Raw genomic sequence first — 21,445 nt, forward strand, 5'->3', positions numbered from 1 at the left:
GCCAGACAACCCTGACATCCTCTCTAGCTCTCAGTCCTACCATGCTGTTACCACACGGGCAGAGTAGGGACTAGATAATCGTTGACCACCCACGTGAATAGGGTTTGCTTCTCTCTAACTATAGAATAACAGAGCTTTAAAAAGTTATGGATGTTGGGGCTGGAGACATGGACGGCTCAGTGGTTATGAGCACTGGCTCTTCCTGTACAGGAGCCGGGGTCCTGGTTTGCTTCCCAGGATACACACCAGGCAGCTCACAGCCACCTCAACCTCCAGTTCCAGGGCAGCTGACACCTTTTGAGAACTCTGCTTGCACCAGGCACATACATGATGTAATACATATATGCAGGTACTAACACATATCAAAAAAAAAAAAAAGAAAAAAGGCTGCCAATTCTCAAATTAATAGTATTGGCAAATGAATTTTTAATTGTAAAACATCTGAAAACTGAAAATGACAGCACATGAGGATTTGACATTTCAAAAGAGAATTGAATTTGAGGCTTTCCCCTGTTTTATACCAATTTCATGATGTGTGTTAAATTTAAAACGGGTTTTTAAATGAACACTTTTCGTGGCACCGAGAGTCGACTTATCTGAAGTAATTTACTCTTGTTTCTCTGCACAGGCAAGTGTTGGGAGTAGGCCTGCAGAGGTCCCCACCTTACCCCACCCCCATCGATGCTTCAGCACCCTTTTCCGCTAGGCTCTTTTTAACCATCATGACTTTTATTCTGTTCAGCAGTTACTGATGGTCCGATGTATTCTGAAGCCCAGCCAAAGCTTTTTTTAGAATAATACTCAAAACAAAGCAAATATTGGCTTGGTTATGACACTTGTTGTTCTAAATGTTAATAGCCTATTGTTCACTGTGGTTGTCTCAACAAGATAATACATTGAAAATCAGCATTTCCTGATAGGAAGTGAATTCCCACTGTGTGTCACAGGACTCTAGGCAAACACTGGGCTCCCACAGAGGGCTGAACCAGACCAGAGTGGTGATGAAGCTGTTTCTGGCCCCCATCTCTCTCTCCTTTGCTTCCTCCTCTTTATCCCTCTCTTTAAAATGGATTTCTGCTTCAGCTCAAACCATACTCTATTTGTTCATTTTGCTGTTGCCGAACTGTTTTCCTAAAGTGGCTTCAAATGTTTAAGCAAAGTTTGTTCAACATCCGCAGCAGCATCCTGTGTATCCCAACCAGGGAGAGCTTCCTTAGTGGTAAACACCACAATAGATGGTAACGGACAAAAAAGCCATCGGGGTGTGTCCTCCAAACCTCGTATCTCCATTTCCAAGCTAACATCTCATATGAACAACTGTTTAAAGAAATCATGTACAAAGCACAATAATCACAAGCTTTCTTATCTTAAATATATTTTAGTGGGAACAACTGAACTTTAACTTATTAGTCCAAGTACTACAGCACTGTTGAATTCATTTAGAGTTTGATGAATAAGAAACAGTCCCTAGCAGATCCGCATACAGAAGAGCACTGTGACAGGACTGAAACTGCTCTAGCAGCCTTTCAAAAACACTGGAGATGCACTTGGTTTCTTTGTTAACCTGAACAAGCCAGATGATAATAGAAAACAACAAAGAGACACAAGTCAGGCATGGTGCCCCATGTCTGTGATCCCAGCATCTGTGACTGAGACAGGGATCATGAGCTTCAGGAAGGCCAGGCAGGTCTATGCAGTGAGGCCCACTCTCAAAATCAGAATGAAGAAGAGGAGTGCTCAGGAGAATCTAGTAGGCCATGTCAGCCATCAGGACACTCACCATGCACACAGTGCTTGGCTTCTAGGACAGTTATAAACCTGCCATTTATACGCTGGTCAACACAGACAGCAATAGTTACTTAGCATTACTTGGATAAGCAGCAACTTTATTTAGGGTATACCAAGCCTTCTGTCAAGAAGCCAGAGCAACAAACACACACTCAAGACCCCACCCTACTTCCAAGCCTTCAGAGATGGCTTACCACACAGCTGTGACTACAGATGCAGTTCTCATGTCATCCAACTCAGTGAGGCCAAACTGAAACAGGCAATGCTCAACAACTATGAATGATGCAGCAAACCGCAGCCCTTGTTACCTTTGAACTCCACTGGCAGGGTAACCCTGTACCGCTCACTTCTCAGCCTGCTTCCTCAGCACTTAAGTTAGAAAACTGACCATGTAAGCAGTGCCCACTTCAACATTCAAGGAGACGAGGAGGAGAATGAGAGAGCTAAAATTTAAAAAAATAACTTTTAAAGCCAATTGTAAAGTTACCCATCACATTTATTTGTATGTGTACACACGCTACAGCAAGTAAAGAGGTCAGGGGTAACTTGTAGAAGAAAGTGGTTTTCTCCTCTCAGGTAGGTCATCAGGCTTTGCTCAAGCACCGTCTCACTAGCCTGTGGAACCACAGTTAACCACCCTGGGATAACCTCTTAAAGGTTGAACTTCTTAAAGGCACAAGGACCCACTTTAAAAGCAAGTATCACCCTTGCTTTTTTTTTTCCCCTCCAACTATTAAAGCTTGATCCAAAGATTTGGTCTTACTTCTGGAATGGGTTTTATATTATTGAAAAAGAACCATCAGAAAAGGGCAGTTTCTGTAAAAATTTAGAATAATATTCAAATACTCTCTTTTACCCCTTTAAACTTTCAAATAGGCCATATGGCATGTCAAATCAATTATATCCCAACTCTCTCTCTCTCTCTCTCTCTCTCTCTCTCTCTCTCTCTCTCTCTCTCACACACACACACACACACACACACACACACACCCCTTATATAATTTGGCTCATGTAAGTTAAACCACTGTTCCAACAAGAAAACTATATGAATCCTGAAGCTGGGAGGAACATTAAAACTCATGTATCCAATCTTTCAATCTTCAGATGATGAAAAGGGATAAAAAGAAGTTAAGTGACCTGCCTGCAATCCCATGATCTCATAGTCAAGTTACCCGGCTTCAAGTCCAACATTCTTTCACTATTGTGCTGGAAATCATTCCCATTCCCCTCTGGAGCAGTTCTTGCCCTCTCATGTGTGGCTGAGTAGGAGGCCTACTCTTGATTGATCAGATGAGGGAAGGTGAGTGAGGGATTTCTGCTCTCATGAAACACTGCCATCCTTCACAACAGCCCATGGGCTCTGATAGCAAAAGCACAACCAATGAGGGATACATGGGAAGCAACTTGGAAATAATCCAGACACCCATCAAAGTAAGAGCAGCAGATAGGCTGCCCATGTGAGCACACACTGAGGCAGTGCACAGCACTCACTAGACAGCTCCTCAGGAAGTGAGGTAAGCACACACAGCAGGAGAGGCTTCACTTCACATGCAGTTTAAAGTCACCCAAGTATGAGTATATACAGACATATTCAGACATTTAAGTACACACAAACATATTACACATGCACACACCCTTTGGGGAATAAAGTTAAACTAGGGTGGTAAAGAGACATTTTGTCACACAGTCTTTTATATTTTCACCTTTTTATATGTGCATTACCTCTTTAAAGGAACACTGTAATTGCAAAATTTGGTCAATATAAAAATATTCAAGGTATGCACGAACAATGATAAATAGCAACAACAACAAGAAATGTACATTAAAGCAAAGAAAGGATGTATAAAGCCCTGGGCAGCAACGCCCTGGTAAGGAAGGTGAAGGAAGGGTTGATTCATCCTGGGAATCTGACAGTTTACACCTAGCCCTACTTACATTATAGCCACTTCTCTAGAAAGCCTTCACAACCCTTTCATGTCACAGTACGTCTATCAGTCTTCAGGAATAAGGCATGACATGGATGAGAAGAAATTTGTTTAGCGTTCTTAGAGCAAACAAAGGGTTTGGGAAGCATGGTAAAAAATAGCTACTATTTTTGTATTATGTAATTATCATAAGAAAGATAAGAGTATTAATAGAGATATGAACTACTGATTTTTAAATGAAAGTTCCAAATAAAAACTAATTTTAAAATAATCTAATTAAACATTTAACAACAAACTGGGTGTCAAATTGTGCTCTGGCAATTCTCTTTTCCTACTGCAGAGTTGTTCAGTAAACTGAAGCTGACATATTTCAAAATCAAACAGAAAACAGTAGGCTGTTTTCTGTATCACATGACAAATTTACTTCCAAGGTTGAGTGATACATGTGTGGGTTGGGTCCTGATGCAAAACATTTTGCGGGCAGGAGTTTAAAAGCTACTTAAAGTCCGCACAGATAAGAGCTGCATGCTGAGCACCGAGGATGTTCAGGCAGGTGGACAGCCACACCACACAGTCTAGCCTCATTTCCACCAGGAATCCATTTTCTTGATGAGGTGACATACAGACAGATCTACACACCAGACACTAGAAACCAAATGTCTGACATTCCTGCAGGTATGTCTAAAGCACAGCTTTGGTTTGCTTGCCATTTATAAGAAAACAATCTAAACAAGCTAAGTAATATTTGCTCAGTTCTCATACATTCTCTATCGAGGTTTCTGGACAAATATGTATTGTTACAAAGAGGTATAGGGTATTGTAATCTGGAAAATATAAGAGTGCTAACCTGAATTCCTAATTTTATAGGTAAAGAAAATAATGTCCAAACTAAACTTGTCTTGATGGCATTCTTCAGTGATATCAGACTTTTACTTTATTCTTACCTTCTTGTGATGTCAGGGACAGCTACCTTAAAAACAAGCAACAGAGAGGAAGATGAAGCAAGGCAATGATGGCCAGGAAGTTTAAGAACAAAAAAGATGACACAATGTCACCCCAAAAGCTTTACAGAAATCCGCCAGTTTCAACATTCAATTATGATTTCCACTGAGGCAGGCTGTTAAACTTGCTTGCACTGAATGGGTGTGTCTACCCCTGAAAGAGCACACAATGAACAAATAACACAGAGAACAAATCACAAATCTCGACCTCTCTCAACATGCCCATGTTGGCTAGTGCCTAACTGAACACTTTAGAGACATTTAAAGTCCAGCTACAAACAGAACCCAGACATCTGAGGAGAGAGGATGAAAAATGTTCAGCACAGACGTCATTGAACAACAATTCTCCTACACTTCAACTTACCATGCACGTCACAAATTCTGAGAACACAGAGGCACGGAACCGACAGAACTGCCCAGGCATGGAACACAACTTTGGGCTGCAGCCTGCCCCAACTCTTCCAACAAATACCCAACAGCAGCAGGACAAAGCATCATTATGACAGAAAGAAAGGCCCTTTAGAGGCTGCCTTTTTTAATTCAATGAACCCACTCTTACACACAGAGTTCATGCCACGATGTCTCGAAATGCAGTACTACCCAATTATGCTATAAAAGTGACTAAAAAATCCAATACAAAACCCTCTTTAAACACTTTAATGTTAGAATATTAGCACTCTGGGAGATCACTGGTATTTCCCTTCCATTAAACAGCCAATGACACCCAAAACAGTTAAAAATAAGAACAAGTAAATAAATAGTATGAGAAAATAAAAAGCAGACAAATGACCTAAAAGAAAATAATCAGTTGAGTGAGAAGCCACAGCTAACTCCCAAAGACAAGTACTGCATGCTAGTTGTAACTGACACAAAATTGACCATCTATCTCAGCTTTGTTTCCTCCTACGGCTGGTAGCCATAGCTATTACAATACAAACCCCACTACTTACAAAACCCTTGAAGCCTCTCGTTTTCATGTGGCAATTCTGATGCAATGCTGCCCTAAAAATGATCTTTGTTTCAAACAGCAAGATATCTACACAGTGTGGTTAGTGCAGGGTGGGGCCCACTCTGGGGGAAACAACACACCCAGACAGATTTCACGCAGAGCAAACTGCACATTAATACTGCCACAGCATTTTCCAGGGCCTCAGAGTTAAAACGCATTGGTTAATTCCTCTCAAAGTAACAGAGGAAAACTGCTGTTTGTAGATCAGCTTTCCTGCCGAAGCATGAACGCAGGCTCATTCCTGTTTGAGAAGAGAGAGAATCATCTGGCAGCCCACACTGCTCAAGCACACAGGGGGAGGTAGAAGTGGACCACTGTAAAGGAAGTCCAGCCATGCTAGCTTCTAAGTTTAGCAACTGCAGTTTCTACACATCTCAAGGTGTCAGAAACACAGCTTGCTTTAGAATATCACTTTAGGGGGCTGGAACAGGAACACAAACTATCCACTTTTCCTTCCTCACAGATCCTCTACTTTTAGCAACACAGAAGAAAAATGAAAGCATTACAATTCCAATTAGCAAGAGTTGCCTTCAAAACAAAGATGTCAGGATGAGTAGATGGCTCTGTGGGTGAAGTCATTTGCTGCTAATAAGCCTGATTGATGACCTTAGTTCGATTCCTGGAACACACACGGTGGAAAGAGGTAACTGACTCTTACAAGTTGTCACCAGACCTCAGCACATGAGCCCCAGCACATGTGCAAGCTCCCCCCATAATAAATAAATATATATATATATATATATATATATATATATATATATATATATATATGGAAAATATTTTGATGGGGATCACTAATATGCATTACATTTAAAAAAGTTACAATCATCTACTTACAAATTTTATAAGAATTTTAGTTTAGAATTTTTTGTATAGCCGGCGCATGCCTTTAATCCCAGCACTCGGGAGGCAGAGGCAAACGGATCTCTGTGAGTTCAAGACCAGCCTGGTCTATAGACCCAGTGCCAGGATAGGCTCCAAAGCTACACAGAGAAACTGTGTCTCAAAAAAACAAAACAAAAAACTTGCATAACTTTTTTTCTAAATAAGATTCTATAGAATACAAACAAGTACTATATAAAAATTTATGTTTAGTTTTTAGATATTAAATTTATCAATACACAGTAGCTATTTAAAGTTATTTTTAATAAATGCCACTTTTTGCATTTGCACATTCAGAAATGCAAGTTAAATTTTCATTCAAATTCTATAATCATAAAACTAAATGGGTTTATCTGATTTAACTATCCAAGCATGTTTTTCTTTGTTTTTTATTTGTTTCATTTTTTTCAAGAAGGATTTCTCTACGTAGCCTTGGCTGTCCTGGAACTCACTCTCTATACTAGGCTGGCCTTGAACCCAGAGATACAACTGCCTCTGCCTCCTAAATGCTGGGATTAAAGGTATATGCCACCACCACTTAGCTAAGCAGGTTTTTCTAAATTGTCATGGATTGCTTACATATAATGTAAAACAAACAGAAAAGGTTTTGAGAGAAAATCAGTAAAATACGTTTAATGGTAAATATCATCATATTATTCTCAGTAACTGCTACCCCTCATATTGAAAGAATAAATCTCGATGGAATACTGGGCATCTTACAATTCTGAGAGGTGGCCAGAAACACCCTCTTTAAGGACCTTATAAAGGCAGTACCCATTAATCTAGCCTTTCATAGATTATGAGGTCATCCTGACAAATGAAAAAGTAACCATTCCAAAAATTCCTTTTGCAGTGCAAGTGCCTGGTTTAATTATTTTCCACCATACATTAATTATGAATCACCTGCTGCCATCCTTTGTTCTTGCTCATCTCACCCCAACACTGAACAACTCAAAGGTGCCAGCTGGGTATTAATTAGAAGAATCTTGTCTTGATACTCTTTGGATTTGCACTGCTGGGAATGTCTGTTTTCAAGTCAAAATTCACTTTCACAGCTGCAAAGGAAATGACAGGAGAAGAAAAACACAGCCAATACATATCAGCAATTAATTCCATCCACAACTGCCCAGCTGTTTGTGCATGGAGGAATCAGTCTGTTTCCTTTTGGGGCTTTCACCACTGAAAACTGATCCTGCACATTCAGAGACACAAGCTGTTTGTAACATGTCAGGAATGTGCACAAGATCACACAGAGTTGAAGAGACAAAATGAAATCCAGACTTGGTTTTCTTGGAGCTTGTCGGTATTATTTCATAGTTCTAAAAACTCAAAAACACCCAAATCACAGAGAGAAGAAATATATTTTTAAAAAATCTCATTTCTGAATATTACCCTTCCAATAGAAAGGAAACTCTGCCAATGGCATCAGATTCAGTAACAAGAACAGACACTGTTTTATTGGCATAGACAAGGTATGGCATTCTTGGGAACCCACATGCCCTAGGATGTTAAATAAAGCTAATACTTTTTTGAACATGTACACACACACACACACACACACACACCAAACATTTCATGTAAAAGCCATCAGGCAATGGTACTCACACCACAATCATGAAGTACAGCAAGTTTTTCTAGTTAGTTCAGACATTATCTGACATACACATATACCTGTCTATTTCAAAGATTCACATATATTTATAGATCCAATCTTCTAGGGTAATGGTCAAGGAGTGAAAATTTTCTTTTCTTTTGCTCATCAGCTTTGTGGATTTTAAGTAAAAACACTCTTATTGAGTGGCAGAGGGCTTAACAACCATAGTAAGGAACCATGCAACTCAAAAAGTTAATCTGTTCCCTCTCTCTGCCTTTCAATTTCAATTTTATCAGAAATATTTGTCATTTAAATCTTTGTAAAAAATTGCTGTACTATATTTTCCTGTATAAAATAAATCCTATTTTCAGTACATTAAATGGTTATGACTAGTTATCATGAAAGTTAAAAGAAAAAGATGGCATTTTTTAGGAAAAGAAACTCAACTTGAGTCCTGAAAGCCTGAAGCTTCATTTGTTAAATAAATGCACTTTAAATGTGTGGTAGACTGAAAACAGAACACACCACCAAAACCAGGGCATTTTCCTTGTCAATAAATGTCATCTAGTTGAAGACATACAGGGGAGGGAGCGAATTGAATCCCTGCTCATGTGACATTACCTCCACAAGTATGGTATTAGTGACTAAAATTTTTGTCTGGCAAGTTCCAGCTCTGTGAGACTCTCGGTCTAATTTAAAATACCCAGGGGAAGGAAGGAACCTCCACCCCCTGCACCCCCCTCCTCAGCCCCCGCCTCCAGGAGGCAGCTAAGTCAGGGGTCCTGTCTTTAGAAACTGATGATGCTTGTTAGACCAACTCAGGATGGCCTCTGGGCTGGAGCTGCATTAACAAGAATCTTCATCAAGGACACTGACAGGAAATTAAAGTGAGTATCCAAAAAACAGCTTATTAAAATTTTTAATTTTATTTCTGTGTGTGTGTGTGTCCATGTGTATGTACACATGTGTGCAAGTGCCTGTAGAGGTCAGGTATCTGAATCCCTAGAGCTGGAGTCATTTCTCTAGTCTCTTATGTTTTAATTAATCATTTACAATTTCATTATAAAAGTTGAAGCATACAGCAAATTTGAAGAATTTTACACCAAGCACCATACAGACATTGCTTAGGGTCTGTCCAAGCCCTGTATAGTACCAGTCACATCACTCCTCTATCTATTCATTGATTTTAAAAGAAAGCTAAGTGTACCTCCACCACCTTAATCCTGTAGAAGCGTGCAATACGACACTATCACCAAATGTCCCCTCATACTTCTTTCCAGACACTTCCTGCCCCAGAAGCAATCTTAATAGCTAGGCCTTTGAAACCAATTCATTAAACTACCCTGCTGTGTTGCATAGCTTATGGCTGGTCACAAAGAATGACACGCGGCAGGTATGAACCACCTAGATGGGAGGAGCCTAAGAAGAGATCACAAATTAAAAGTGACTACAGACTCAGCTACTTCAATCACTCAACTCTCTAAGTGAATAAAGCAAACTTTAAACTGTTCTGATTTGCCTCTCTATGGCACTCAACAGTCAGTTGTTACTGAAGGCAGAAACCTAGTACACTGTTCACATAGCAGTTCTTGCTCCATCCTAGAATGAAGGCAAAGGAAGGAGAGATCCTGGATCAGAAGAAGTTGACTGATTCAGTTTTGTCAGCTATAAGAGGAGTGTGAATGTGTAAAGCCGAGCGTTAGAGCAGAGCATCCAGAGTCTAAGGCACAAGGTGAGCATCAGCACATGACATGATGTGTTCTCAGCTCTGTGCTACCCATGTTTGGCTCTCATTTTTACATGCAAACTGTACACGCATAAAGAAGAACCCTGCCCCCAGCATAGTAAACTGAACCTAAGCCCTCACATATCAGGCTAGGGCTCCATCACTGAGCTATCCCCCTCACATACACACTTTTTTTTTCTTTAACTTTTTGGTTTGAGACAGTTAGGTTGCCCTGGGTGACTATAAACTTGTTCTGTAGCTTGGGCAAACCTTAAGCTTGCAAATCTTCCTGTCTCCACTTTCCAGGCCTGGCTAGAACCCTCTACTCACTGTTACAGCAGACAGTGTAAAATTGTACTTGGGGTGGGGCGAGGGGTGGGGGTTGGGGTGGGGGTGGGGGGTATTTCCTCTTACTACCAGATCTGGAGGCACAGATTAACGACTGTACAGTGACTAGTTAACATTTAAATACTTTTCTCTCTGTCTGCATAAAAAGCTCCTTTTGCTTAATATGGTCTTCTTTTCTTCACCAAGGAACCAAGGATGCATTCTGGGCCTTATTTTAAATCTAGCCTCCTTCTTGGCCTACTGAACAAGGTGAAAGCCCTTCATATGTTTCCATAGTTGCTTTGTCTAGACCAGTGGTTCTCAACCTTCCTGATGCTGAGACCCTTTAATACAGTTCCTCATGCTGTGGTGACCCCAACCATAAAATTATTTTCATTGCTACTTCACAGCTGCAATTTTGCTACTGTTATGAATCATAATGTAAACACTTTTAGAGATAGAGATTTGCCAAATGGGTCATGACCCACATGTTGGGAACTAGTGCTCTAAACACTTACATTACAGAAGTCTTCATGATGGCTAGCTGCTTCTTTTGAGGGACTCCTCTATTCATTTGGAAGCACTTGTCAAGTCTAGCCAGAGCCTCACCACTGGAGTCACCTACCAGTGCATACTGAATGAAGGCATCTTGGAACAGGTATTCAGCTTCAATCAAACAGCAAACTAACCAAGAAGGCCAAGTGTCAGAAGAGTGGGGAGCAAAACAAACGGGAGAGTGACAGGCATGTAACAGTAAAAGAGCAAGCACGCGTGTCAGAGAAGCACCACTGGGATAAGGGAGGCTGTTGTGAGCTTGACATACAACCTACAGAAAAGATGAAAACCAGAGAGGTTAAGCAAATACGGTCACAAAACCAGTAGACTCAAGATTAGAAATCAGACATGGGTAGGCGAGATGTCTCCGTGGGTAAAGGCACTTGCCATCACGCCTGGTGACCTGGTTTGATCCCTATGATACTGTGCACGGTAGAAGGAAAGAACCAACTTCCACATGTTAGCCTCTGGCCTCTGACACAGACACAGACAATTTTCCTAACAGGCCTATTTCATACCTAGTGTGGAGACCTGACTAAAGAAAACTCAGTTCTGAGGACAAACAAATTGTACAAGAGATTTAGCTGAGAGAGTAAAACTCAAAGGGAAACAAAGTCTGCACAAAGGTAGCCAAAGCCAGCGTGCTGCTAACTGTGTTCCAGCAGGGTCAGGTTCACAGCCATACACCAGCCAGAGTCAGAGATGCTTCTGAACTGTGGGAGGCTTGAGAGCAGCTTTTATTTTCTCAGGGTTTTTGCTTCTCTTAACAGTAAGGCAACCCTTGGTATCTTAGGAAGACAAGCTGCAATTCCTGTCTGAGTATGATGCCTAGCACCCTAAAGCAACAACACAAACAAACACAACTCTATAACTGTGAAAGGCAAGAACTCTGTAATTGTGTTAAAAATGTATATAAAAAAATCAAAAAAGCCCTCTAAGATTGTGAATGATATCAGCCTTGATTTTAGGGTATGGTTGGAAGGGTCTCAGCCTGTAATCCTGACTGATGTAGAATCTCCTCTAGCAATGAACTCTTGATCTTCCTGCTTAAGCCTCCCACATGATGAGATAATAGACCAAAACAAAACAAAAAAAACCCAAAAAAACAAAACAAACAAAAAGCAACACAAAAAACAAACCACACAACAGCAAAACCCAAACACAAAACAAAACCATAAAACAAATGCACTATAGCCATAAATATGAGTCATGCGGTCCTGTAATACTTTGCTTTCTAAATCATTTCTTAAGTATGCTGCTGTGACAACACAATGAGGAAGTTACCTTCTTGAGGTTTTATGCTCAGTATTCAGTACTGGTAGGGTAGGCACACTTGTTCAACAGCTGCAAAGAATGCATTCATCCTGAAATGTCTTACTAAAGTATCACCTGTTTTGATCGATGGCATGCAAGGGGGTGGGGCTATGGAAGAATTTTTGATATTTCTGCTTTTTGTATGAAACTAATCACTTTCAATAACTTGCCCTTGTAAATGCTCTACTTCTTCCTTTTTAATCTCAGGGGATGTATTCTTATAAATGGTGGCTGTACAGATCCTCTTCGAAAGCAGACCCAGCACTGCTGTCAGTGTCAGTTTGGTTGACAAATGACAACCTAAGTTAGTAGGAGCTTAGCTGGAGCTGGAGCTGCAGAGAATGCCCTGCTGCTCGCACAGCCATACCTTGGCCCTGACACTGGCGTCAGCCACACTGCTCCTCAGCTGCTATCTATGCCTTTCCTCCCGGCTCCACCCTCATTCTTCAGCCCGTGTACAACTCTGTCTTCAGTGAAAAGCATCCTGAGGTGTTTTTCATTCTATAGCTGGTAGGTTTGTCAGCTACTGCGTGATAGGAGATTTAATCAAAACCAAACCAAAGCAAAAATGTGTAAATATGTTGGATTTGAATTTTGCTCCCAAGTATTACTAAAGTTTCAAGTTGCTCTATGGTAAATCTATGCTATACTTATCATATGGTCATTCTGAATTTAGATGTTTAAAACTTAACGTTTAAAGTCTAAATTGGTAAATCAATTCGCCAATAAAATATTTCTTTTCTACATTCTGCTTGAATTTGTTTATTCTATTAACAAGAACTTATTTCATACCCATTATGTACCACAGTAGAGCAGATAGCATGGAAGAGGCTTCAAGAAACAAAATGAGAGAATGCTCCAACCCTAAAATGTTAGCAATTTAATGTATATGAGGAGGAGGAGGAAACTTCTTAAGCAATGATAGTACAGGGAATTAGTGGTACCATTTAGAGAAAAAAAGCATTGGCAAAGGTTCTAAGGATGCTACCTTGAAGCTTAATTTAAAAAGCATAAATGCTATGTATGGGGAGGGGAAAGGCATGCAAAGACAATATACTGTTTGTTTGTTTGTTTGTTTGAGACAGAGTTTCTCTGTGTAGCCCTGGCTGTCCTGAAACAAGCCTCGAACAAAGAGAGTCACCTGCTCTACCTCCCAAATGCTGGTATTAAAGGCACCCAGCTGACAATATACTTCTTAAACTTGTATTTTATATACAGCATCACATAACACTAAAATATCAGAAACTGCAATTGATATAAAGAAATTGTCACTGTTTAACAGTTTATAGTGCTTTATGTAATTTTACTTACTAGAAACTTATAATCTATTAGTAAACTACACAACTCTATGTCGTGTGCTTTTACTTCTCCTTTGATCTTTGACTCACATGCTAAGAATAAAATCCAAGAGCTATTTACATGCTGTCTGTGAACAATAGTTGTTTTTACTCTGAGCTAACCAATCTTAGAAATAATTAAGGTCAATGATCATGAAAGCTGGCCACACTCTACCCTACCACATAGTCTTCACCACAGAAAGAGGCACAATAGAGTTCTAGGCGAATGTTCTGGGCTGACATCAAGGTCAGTAGACTAAGGCACAGTCTATGTGGGAAAGCACAGTCACAGTCAATGGGCTAACTACTTTAAAGGCATCAAACATAAGCATGCTGCATTTAACAGGAAGGGCTGAGAAGGGGGAAAAGACACTGTTAACAGAGCTGTTTAACAAGGAACCTAAAGAGATGAACAAAGAAACTGTGGAGAAGGCTGGGAGTGTAGCCGAGTGACTAAGACCCACAGCCTAGGAGGCCTCAGTTTGACTCTGAGCTCTGGAAATAAGTGGAAATGGGGTGCTAAAATGATGACAAGGACCCTTAAAGGCGAAAGGAATTATGTCAAATTATTGACAATTAGATATTTTGATTAAGCTATTTTTGATATGAAAATTTCACAATATTTATGTTCACACATTAAAGTACACACGAGTCCAACGTAAAGAATTCAAAGAGCATGATGGTCATCTATAGCACTCCTCATCGTGAGAAAAAAAACACCTACAAAAGGGAAGTTAGGCCGGGCGTTGGTGGCACACGCCTTTAATCCCAGCACTCGGGAGGCAGATGCAGGCGGATCTCTGTGAGTTCGAGGCCAGCCTGGTCTACAGAGTGAGTACCAGGATAGACTCCAAAACTACACAGAGAAACCCTGTCTTGAAAAACAAAAAAAAAAAAAAAAAACAAAAAAAAAAGGGGGGGAGTTAGGGGAGAGTTAGTTATATTATTTCAATTCTTTAGAGTCTTTGCCCGGTTCTTTTAAATCATGACCTCCTGCATTTAATCACAGTTACCTGGGTGAGGCCAACTTTGGGGAACAAATAGTTTACATAAGAAAAGCCACCTGTGATTTACATTTATGAGCTCACATCTGTAATATTTAAGCTCTGACAACGGAAAAAAACCTATTTTGCCTTTTTAAATGTTCAGTTTAATCCTGGAGCAGGAATTTCTCCATGAAACATGTATCTTCAAGAGAGCATATAAGTAACGTCCTCAGCGTACATAGGAAGAAAAGGTCACAAAAACAACTGCTTCTGAGGCAGCCCAAAGCTGGGTGGAGTGAACACAGCACAGAGGGGACTGCAAGCACCAGGGTGGTGACAGGAGATAAGAAGATCAAGTGTGGTGGCCACACCCTCACGGGGCTCTGTGGCTGACTTCAAGGGAAGAGACATTGAGCAAGTGAACAATTTTGGTTTCGTTTAGCTAAAAGTTTGCACAATCCTACAAATAGAAGGAGGAAAGTGAAGGGGTGTTTCTAACATAACAAGTTAAGAATGTATAAATAGCTATCTCTTTAAAAATATTTAAAAATGAATGACTAATCATAGAAATATGATAAAGGGAGTCAAAGCTAAAATAACTGCACTTTTAGTATTTCAGAAAAGCAGTATGTACATCTTATAGAGGAAAATAAAAAACTGAGAACTTAGACAAAAAAAACAAAACTCCATGCTAACTCGGGGAATTATATACTTTTCCATGCTAATAACCCTTTTACTCCCGTAGACTATGCCATCAGGAAATAACAAGGCCCCAATAAGTCACAATGACAAAAACTTCGGGGTGTCTGGATAAGCACAGCTTTTTGTTGTTCTGATTCACAATCTGGCAGTGTACAGAAACAACTCTCAATAGCAGGGCCTTAAAAGTTTATTTCAAGATAAGCAGGAAGGACTTGGCTCTGCTGGGTTCTTTCCAAGCTGCCTAGTTGTTAATCTGTAACAGCTCTAGACTCCTCTAAACTAATTCTTGTAGTTTCAATATAGCATGTGATATGATGCTTTAACTAAAATAGGAGGGGGGGATAAACTCACATTTGGAGTGGTTTTTTAAGCTCAATGGTAAAGGGTTCTATTTAGTATGCCTGAAGCCATAGCTTGACAACAGGAATGTGCGCGCACACGCGCACACGCGCACACACACACACACACACACACACACACACACACACACACACACACACACACACACACCATCCCTCCTATCCCAAACCAGCCAACCAATCAGCTTCTGAATGGGAAGCAATTATTACCACCCTTTATTTCAATTGTGTGTCTAGAAGCCACAAGATGGATTTTAGAAAGGCCTTCTGTGAGAAGAAAATTACTTTTCTTCAGTCTCAACTTTAATTTTCTCTTTGCTACACTCTCAGAAAGGATAAAGTCAATGAAAGTGAACACTTAGTGTTCTGTGTAACTGGAAGATTGTACAATCCTTTCCAACCTTTCCAACGAGGAGGTACTTCAAGCTTTGGGTGAGGCATTTTCTTGTGGATGATTTACTACATTCATCAACTCTGTTCTTCTAAGCGTTAATTACCATTTGTTACAGAACTGGAAAAAGAGCACTATCCATTCAACAGTGTTTTCTTTTCCTATGACACGAAAGTCAAGATGTACCTGATAAAGCACAAACGGCTGGTACACCTAGACTAACACTTTTAACACAGAAAAGCAGAAACGGCTGGTACACCTAGACTAACAATTTTTTGTTGTTGTTGTTTGTTTGTTTTTGCTTTTCAAGACAGGGTTTCTCTGTGTAGCTTTGGAGCCTATCCTGGCACTTGCTCTGGAGACCAGGCTGGCCTCAAACTCACAGAGATTGCCTCCCGAGTGCTGGGATTAAAGGCGTATGCCACCAACGCCCGGACTAGACTAACACTTTTAACACAGAAAAGCAGCAGCTCTTACACTCTGGCTCAGATTAAAAACAAAAATGTAGCTAGTGATCAGAAGAGGACCTAACCTCCTCTGAGGTCCAGCCCTGCAGTAGTGCTTGCTGTTTGGTCTGGTGGGAAGTGCTGCAGATGGAACCCAAGCAAATGTTCTCCCATTGAGCATCCCCCTGGCCCTGAAAATGAGTCTTACTGCAGAATCATTTCCAAACCTCCCAACATTTAATTACAAAACTCACAAAAGGATTAAGACAGCCCCAGTTAGGACCTAAAAGCCTTATCTTTCTAACCAACAAGTGGAGGAGGGAAGGCAGAAATTCTTCCTACTTCATGTGTGTGTTTCAGATCATTTGTATGCTAACTAAAAACAATTTTTAAAATTCACTAATAATTAAGTGTTGAAAAAATAACAGGAAGTCTGCGTTATGAAGGGTTATGATGTCACTAAACGACGAACAAGGCCCTGGCAAAGCTGAGGCAGGAGGGTCACACGTCCCAGGCAGGTTTGAGTTACAAAGTGAGACAGACCCTGCTCACAGAGTTAGACAAATGTGTCATCTATCCACTAACGTGGGGACAAAGGATATGTGAAAGCAAATGAGAGAGACGGAGAGATGGGGGGGCAGGTATGGCAGTTCTTAGCTATCAGCCCTGGGGAATGGGGCATAGCTGAGGCAGGAAGATTGTTTGAGACCACCTTGGGTTAAAATAGCAAAACCATGTTAAAACAAAACACTTTACACACTCAAACCCCAAATCAAAAAGCCTTCTTCTGTTCTGTTCTTCCCCAGAATGGTGAATGGAAAATAGATGATTTTTCCTGAGAACCTGTAACACGTCTTCTCGTACAAGGATTTCTTCAACTTTGTATCTGGAATCTACGTACCAGGTGGTCCAGAAAAATCTAAGCCAAGAGAAGAACATGATGTTGTCATGGGCAATCTGACATACCTGAGGAAAGAAAACCAGAAACAGACTTCTTGTCCCAACTGAGGCTCAGGGGCAGAACACATGCATAGCAGACAGGAGCTCCGCCTTGGGTTCCACCCTCAGTATATACAATTAGTAATTAATTAGTAACAAATAAATAGATGGCTTAAAGACAATCAATAGATAGAACCCTGTCAACTTCAGAACTCAGAATAACAAAGCATACAAGTACACATACTTCCTTAAGCAAAACCCAGGAGAAAAACAGGGAACAAATCCCCACCCTCTTCTCTAAGAACTGCAAACAATGGGATAATTAAACAACATAAAATAGGGAGTGTAGCTCCTAAAGAACTAACAGAGGGGATGAAGGAGAAGCCAGAGTCAAAGAGAGCATGGCTGGAAACAGATCAGTAGCCCAGAAACACGTCTTACCTACAAGAGACTGACGCACTTGCAGCAGACTTCAAAAGAAAACTAAAGACAGAACAAAAATTTCCAACTGTTAGCAGAAATAAGCATTGGCTTAGAACTGTATCCAACAAAACTAGGTGAATGAAGAAGAAAGTAACTGTGAAGAAGAGCAAATAAACTGGTAAATATGTAATATTAAAAATACTACATAAATAACACTCATAAAAATAACAGAACCAGTCCAGGCTCATTGTACGTGCATGCAGTAGCCCTAGCCTAAAGTATCCTCATACTCTTAAGAGTTTGTTCTAAACTAGGAATGGTGAAGGCGGGTCTTCACACGCGCCTTTAATCCCAGCACTCAGGAGACAGAGGCAGGCAGATCTCTGAGATCCAGGCAAGCCTGGTCTACATAGTGAGTTGTAGGACAGCCAGAGCTACAGAGAAAGCTAAAACCAACCAAACAAACAAAAAAACCTAAGCAAACAAAAAATTATTCTGGGGGCTTTCCCTTTGTCATTCAAGTTCAACAACACACAAATTCCATGTTTAATTCACTATGTGCCTATAATGAAGTATTTAGCTGTTGTTTATATTCTCATCTGGGCATATATCCAACCTGTTGCTCCATGGAATACTTGAGTAAGATTTAATGTATTAGGAAATCAGAAAAACTAAATGAATGGGGGAGGAAGCAAACACATCTTCACACCGAGTACAGGATACAGCTGTGATGTGTCAAGCTTATAGGACTTTCTTTCGCTAACAAAGGTTCCATGACTATCTCCTCAGCTGAACAGGAAGCACCAATCTGAAAATCCAAATGTTCCCAAGCTCCAGTGTCCTGCTCTCACTTCCCACTTCCCGAATGCTCACCCCGACCTGGGCCTGTGCAATCCGCCCCGCAAGCCCCTTTGATGAATTCAGTATCAGCAATTCTACAAATGACTGGTGTTTGGGGAGTCCACAAGGAGCTTTTAGTTACCATGTTCCCAAATACAACACCCCAAGGGACTAACGTGTTTGCTGCACTATTTGAATAAACATGTTGTAGCAAGCATGACAAACAAGCTTTAGCTCTTGAATCCATACTTGAACACACAAAACGTAGTCTATCCCTTCTGAAAGTTGTTTCCATGGCAACAAGTATAACTTAGAAATCAGGGTTTTCCTTTCTGCTCTTTTCACAGAATAAGATGTGACTCACACACAAGGCACTTAATTCAGATCCCAGGCGGCAGAGACGGAAAAGGAGTATATGGAATTAAAATGTGATTTGTACATGTCCTCCAAATTGTAAATTAAAAAGAAAAGTTAGTCAAGCAATAGAAACATGAGACAGTGGTCCACTTGGGGGCCAATGATTGCTAACAGTGATATGGAGGAGTGCTCCCTCGGACCCCACTTTAGAATAAATTTAGAATACTAAAAACAATCTACTTGGATTCATAAATGCTGATTAGACACCCCTGGTACATGGGGAGGAGTGAACATTCCAAGTATGATTATACATATATAAACAAGACAAGCTCCAAACAAAGGAAATAGTTATGTGCTCCATGGTACACTTAGAAGACAGGAAGTGGTGAGCATTTTTAAAGAAAATGCTACAGAATTACTTTTAAACTAATACTTCTTTCTTCTTTCAATGTCTTAATTTCCCAATTTACTTTTACCTCAGAGGGCAACAGAACAGTGTGACCCTGCTCCCACAGGAAGCACCACAACCAGAGGTCTGAGACACAGAACAGCTAGGCCTCAAACAGGAAGCCTGCCTGACAGACTACGCACCGTGCACACGCACACGCACGCGCACACGCGCGCGCGCACACACACACACACACACACACACGCATGCACACACGGAGGGAGCAGCAGCAGCTTATAGCAGGGAGAAGGCACTCTGCTGCAAGAGTCTACCCCCTCACAACTACTACCACAATTGATTAACAGCTGGGAAATTTCCCTTTCCTAGGAAAACAGTAACTTCTTAATTCAAATTAAAGTGGAAATGACAAAAAAAAAGACATTCTACATTAAAAAAAAAAAAAAAGTGTTTCCTGAAGGAAAAGACAGCACTGTCTTTATGCTAACCATAACACACACACACCAAGCATGGAGGAAAAGTCTCTTCAGGAAGTACAGAGAAAAGAACTAACTCAAGAAAATGCAGTTAGCCTCAGTGGGAGAATCAGTTTCATCTCTCTCAAGTCCAAATATTCCTAAAAGGAGTACCACGTTATGCTATTCTACTTTATATTCTGTAAGGGTTTTTAATTTGTATTTTTAAGTCTTTGATAATTTCATAATTCACATACTGTATTTTTAGTCATAGACAACCCTGATGGTTCTCTTATCTCCTACCTACTTTCATCTGTATTTGTTAAACATGAAACACTATATATTTTCCATTTATTTACTATATACGGTGTTTGTCTGCACGTATGGCTGTATGTGCCTATAATGTGCCTGGTAGCCTGTGCTGGGCAAAAGAGGACTGGAATCCTCTGGGACTGGAGGTACAAACAGTTGTGAGGGGTCCTGTGCACCTGAAATTGAACCCAGATCATCTGGAAGAATAGACCTGTGTGCTCTTAGATGAGCCATCTTTCCAGTCCCAATCTATAACTTTTAAAAATGATTATATAGGTTCAAATTTTCTACACATGTATATAAAATTTTATCACTACTTTAGCTTTGGTTCAGATTATTTTAAAAACAATTTTTAATAATTGTATTTCTTTATTCTGCCAATTTTCTTTTGAGGGCCTGTAACACCATGAAGTATTGGAGGCACACTGGGAAACAAGCCCTGCCCTCACAGAGCTTAGAAATGAGTTCCTTTTCTTTCATGTGCTCTTACTCATCAGAACAGTTTCCAAACTTTAGTGAAAATGTAGATAACAAACTTAAAAAAAATTTCCTGGCTGTAGCCACCTTTTAAGTGAGAATCTTAGGGATGACCAAAGACTGTAGTTAGTTTGTTTGTTTTTGTTCTGCAAGACAGGGTTTCTCTGTGTAGCCCTGGCTGTCCTGGAACTCACTCTGTACACCAGGCTGGCCTCTAATTCATAGCTCTGCTTGCCTCTGCCTCCCAAGTTCTGGAATTAAAGGCATGTGCCATTTTTAAAGCTTCTGGTTATGGAACAGAAAAATCATGTTGAGTCCCAGAGCACAGTGCCCAGCTTTGAGAAACAGGTAATTAAAACATCCTCTGCATTCTTCTGACCTCAAACAAAAGGGCGGAGAGGAGAGGAGGTCCACTGATGGGAACAGCGTTCTTGGTGAGCTAGTGAGTCACTGCTATTCACAACAGCAGCAGCTCTTGCCCCTGCTCAGCTGGTGAACAGTGTCTGTGGAGGGCCTTCAAGCTCGCCTCTGGCATTCTGCTCGAGCATCCGGGTACTCAGAAGGATGACAGATACTCATTTGGGGGTGTGCTGATACATGAAGTACACAGGGTATCTCCATAACATAGAAATTAGGACATAAAAAGTTCTTAAGTTTCTGCTTTTCTTTTTAAGGGTTCTGCTTTTTGAAACTAATTTTTTTTGCAGATTTTTTTTTTATTTGAATTAGAAACAAAATTGTTTTACATGTCAGTCCCAGTTCCCTTCTCCCTCCCGTCCTCGCCTACCACCACCCCCCAACTAAAACCCTACCTATCACACATCCTTTCTGCTCCCCCTGGAGGGTGAGGCCTTCCATAGGGTGTCATCAGAGTCTATCGTATCCTTTGGGATA

The 21,445-nt window shown here is 40.6% G+C and overlaps 1 protein-coding gene across 3 annotated transcripts in view; it reads right to left on the minus strand.

Moving 5' to 3' along the window:
- The window catches only part of LOC100754769 (gamma-adducin), a 112,298-nt gene that overhangs the window by 51,684 nt on the left and 39,169 nt on the right, over window positions 1–21,445 (minus strand). The window contains exon 1 of one of the 3 annotated variants that reach the window (XM_027407031.2): window positions 5,665–5,683. The exons of the other annotated variants lie outside the window; for them this stretch is intronic. The gene's annotated coding sequence lies outside the window, so the exon portion shown is untranslated. Of the gene's footprint in view, window positions 1–5,664; window positions 5,684–21,445 lie in introns of those variants that run through there. 3 annotated transcript variants of the gene reach the window in all.

Source organism: Cricetulus griseus, chromosome 3 (assembly GCF_003668045.3).
Source record: "Cricetulus griseus strain 17A/GY chromosome 3, alternate assembly CriGri-PICRH-1.0, whole genome shotgun sequence".
NCBI classification, from domain to species: Eukaryota; Metazoa; Chordata; class Mammalia; order Rodentia; family Cricetidae; genus Cricetulus; species Cricetulus griseus.